The following is a 4,301-nucleotide window of genomic DNA, read 5'->3' as shown; positions in this document are numbered from 1 at the left end:
TAATTGTTTTAATTTAGCTGGATTAATTTAATTTAATTAATTTAATTAAACATGATTAGGCCGTTGAAAAAGTGTCCGGGTACAAATATCATAAAAAGTGTGTATGTGCATGTGTGTGTGTGTGTGTGTGAGAGAGAGAGAGAGAGAGAGAGAGAAAAGGAGACAGAGAGACAGAGATAAACAAACAGAGAGAAACTTAGCTAGGTGGGATTCAATCAGAACAACACTATAGAAACCCAACCTGCTCCACTAACTTAAACTGATGTGTCATTGGGTAGAATGTCACCAGGCAAGAGGCCTGATCTATTAATTAACACCTGACTCATGTGTACCATACAAAAAAATAAGTCTTTTAAAAACATATCTGAGTCTACGGCCATGCCACTCTGAACAAGCCTGACCCCGTCTGATCTCGGAAGCTAAGCAGGATCAGGCCTGGTTAGTACTTGGATGGAGAGCACCTAGGAAGACCAGGTGCTGTAGGCATAAAAAAAATTTTTTAAAATAAGAGATTGTAAGATGACAAGGTCCTTGCAATCTGTGAGGTCAACCAAGGGTTGCTGTGCCTAAAACAAATAAATAAATAAATAGATAAATAAATAAATAAACAAATAAATTAAATTAAATTAAATTAAAAAATAAAAACCTATCTGACAGCAAGTACTATCCCAGATAGACATGTCTTTATAAAGTCACACACTGACTTGGGGATCTCTTGTATAGTTTTACCCAGACCAAGACTATCTCAGAAGTTGGCTTTTAACCTTGGCAGGCTTGTGTCTGCCTACACACTTGGTCTTTTCTCTAGTTTATTCTAGTTTTACAACGTGGAGGTTTTTGATTTCTGATCTGGCAGGGATGTTCCATCCCATGCCTTCTCCCCTGAGATGTTTACTGAGATCATCCGTAAAGATAAGGAAAACTTCCTCACCTAAAAATGTAAGGAGGTGGTGCACTCTGCAGGATAAAATGGCAACTGCAGTCCCTGTGATATATTAGGACAGTGTCCTATGCTTTTTGTACCACTGTATTGTTTCCGTCCACAATGTGGCACTGCTGTCCTAAATGTCATTTACAGCTGGTTTAGTGTGGGTGACAGCGAGGAGAAGGTCTAGGGTAAGAGCACAAAAGAATTAGGAGATGAGTGTAAAGCATAAGAAATATAGTCAATAATATTATAATAACTATGTGTGGTGTTACATGAGTACTAGACTTATGGGGGTGATCACTTAGTAAGTTATAAAATGGCTAATCACTATGTTGTACACCTAAAACAAATATAATATTGTATGTCAACTATAATTGAAAAATAAAAAAATAAAGAATTAGGAGGAGGGAGAGGTTAAGGAAAAAAACAGGTTCTATTTGCCAGATAGGGCTTCTCTAGCACCCCAAATCAGGCCCACTGCAATTAAGCAAGTTATCCCCTAGCCCAAGTAGTCCATTTTGGAATCATTTAATCCAATAATTCCCAAACCAGGCCGACCAACAGAATCATCAGGGGAACTCTTTTAAAGATACAGATTCATAAATTTGGGGAAGGGCCCTGTCATCTGTCTTTTTCAAAAAGCTCTCCCAAAGATCAATGATGTCTCATTTATATAAGATTTGGAAGGGAAAAATATTTTCAGGGGACTCAGTCCTTGCAGGATTCTGCAAACTCAGCTTCTGTTTCTCAATTCAATAACAAAATGTAGTGAGACTCTATTTTGAGTCAGTGAATTCTCTAGGAAATCAAAGCACAATTTATTAAATAAGCTCATCTATACCTTAAGGAGCTTACTGGTCACACCTCTGTCCAGGGTTTTTTCCTGTCCATTTGGGCAAAGGATTTATGACCTGACATATTCATAATTCCCTAGTATCAGACCCCAGTCTTCTTTCTATGTACTGATCATCTCAGTTAGGGAACGGGGGTTACCTGGCTATCTTTGGCATCATTTGGAACTGAATTTAAATCTTAATTCATCAACTATGGGACATTAAAAAAGTTACCTAAAATTTCTGAACCTTTATTTATAATAGAAGATGGCCATACTTGCTTCTGAAGGCTGTTATAAGTCCTTAGCATCCTGCTTGGCACATAGTGTTCAGTAAATGTTATTTATTAATAATAGTAGTAATATTAGCTTGCTACCTTGACCTCTAGAACTTCTCTCCAACACCTGTGCCATCTAATGACTCTCTAATGCCCTGCTTTGAGAACTACTTGACCTTGCTGCCAATAACCTGTAAAGAAAGCAAATTAAAGAAAGTGTTCTTTCCTCCCCAGAATCGTAGCAGGCAGATAAAATAAATATATTTATCAATCCTTAATTCCTTTCCCTACTCCTCTCTATCTATAATGTTAGAATGATACAGTTGGAACTTATCTTAGCAAGAGTTTTCAGACTTTGGTGAGCTCTGTGAATTTTTTTTAAAAAATAACAGCTATAATGTATTATTTTTATACATTTAAAAAAAATCAAATATAGATGTTAGAAAGATGGCAGTGATAACAGCATAGTTATTTAATCTCCCCAGATCCCCACATAAAAACTGAGAGAGCAACAGATAGCAAAACCAGAATCCATGAACCACATTTTGCAAAACTAGATGAGACAGTATCTTCATGACTCCCATATACAGGCAGGTGAGAGCAAATCACCAACAGCCACAACATCTGCATAATTTCAGCATCTGTGTGAGAGAAAGCAGAGGAAGCAACAGGACATCAGACAGACCCCAAAACAGAAAAACCCCAAAATAATCAATAGAAACTGAGTTGAGTCAATTTGAGAACAAGAGATTAAACTGGAGGAGTTTGGCCTAATCCTATTAGTAGATGAATGCATGGAGCCCATGCTAAATTCTGAAGTGGCTAGAGCAATCTAGCCCCTAGAAACTCTTGAAACTGACCAGCCAGGGCTCCATTCTAGGACATGGCCACACACTGAGGGGAAACTTCTAGATGTAGAGTCAAAATTGAGCAGAATTAAGATAATAGAGCCAAGGAAAGAGTAGCTCTGGATCAAGTGCGGGACAGGAACAATATCAGGAATTTGCAGAAAGCAAGCCATGATATCTTTAAACACTATACTCATATCTCCTAAAATTTTAGAAAAGCAAACAGCAGATTAAAAATAAACAACAGGGAAATATTAAAGTTAAATTTAATAAAAGCTATTTTATGGAAAAGGAATATAAAAGGCAGAAGAATATTCTACAGGCAGTGAAAGCACACCAGAAATAGATTTAAACTATTATACTCTGCTTCAAAACAAACAGAAAATTTTTTTTAATGATACAAGACACAAAGAATATTGGAAATCAGATGTCAAAAACTTAAAAATAAAGTGACAGAACTCGTGAATTAGAAATAAACTGAAATTTTAAAAATTCAGAAATAAAGACTAAATGACCAGGAAGACTAGAGTGAATAAACAAAACAGATAATGACATAAAAACAATAGAAGGTGAAAAAGAGAGAAATGTAAAAGCCAAAAAGAAATAAAACATTTAAAAAGAAAGTGACAAATATTGAAGATAAAATAAGGACCTCGAATATTCAGATAATGAAAGATTTATACTCATTTCGTTGGGAGAGATCCCAACTATATCAGGAATATAAATATTTAAAAGTTTTAATTAGAACCCAAATACCACCTTTCTAATAAAGATATTCTCTAGCTAGTTAGAAAAAGAACACTCAGGATGAAGAGAGTTATATGGGTCAAGAAGCCCCTATATCTTGTACTGGTCTAGATTTATGGGTCTTGTAGCTAATACTATTTGAGGAGTCCTCATTAAGATAAAGAATACAAAAATGTCTTATTTTTGGAAATTTTACAAAAACAAGGGGCCTTAATTTAGCCCTATTGGAAACCTACCTCTGCTCAAGCTACTTCTACTATCAGTATAACCTGTCTTCTAGCTATTTTTATATGATTTTTTAAATAAAGGCTTTATTTTTTTAGAGCAGTTTTAGGTTCACAACAAAATTACAATGAAGGTATAGGGATTTCCCATGTACCCCCTGTCCCAACATGTGTATAGCCTCTTCTGCTATCAACATCTCCACCTGAGTGGTACATTTGCTCAAATTGATGAACCTACATTGACACATCATAATCACCCGAAGCCCATAATTTACATTGGTGTCCACTCTGGGGGTTTGGCATTCTATGGGTTTGTTTGGACAAATGTATTACGACATATATCCATCATTACAGTATCATGCAGAGTAGTTTCACTACCCTAAAAATCCTCCATGCTCTGGCTATTCATCTCTCCACCCAAGCCCAGGCAACCACTGATCTTAA

General features: G+C 36.0%; 1 pseudogene; it reads left to right on the top strand.

Annotated features, from left to right (window-relative positions):
* Nucleotides 1-368: 368 nt before the first annotated feature.
* On the top strand, nt 369-486 carry LOC120610104 (uncharacterized; annotated as a pseudogene).
* Nucleotides 487-4,301: the final 3,815 nt, after the last annotated feature.

Source organism: Pteropus medius, unplaced genomic scaffold (genome assembly GCF_902729225.1).
Source record: "Pteropus medius unplaced genomic scaffold, Ma_sr-lr_union100, whole genome shotgun sequence".
NCBI classification, from domain to species: Eukaryota; Metazoa; Chordata; class Mammalia; order Chiroptera; family Pteropodidae; genus Pteropus; species Pteropus medius.
Note: the sequence above shows the minus strand (reverse complement) of the source record. Positions and strands in the feature narration are given on the sequence as shown.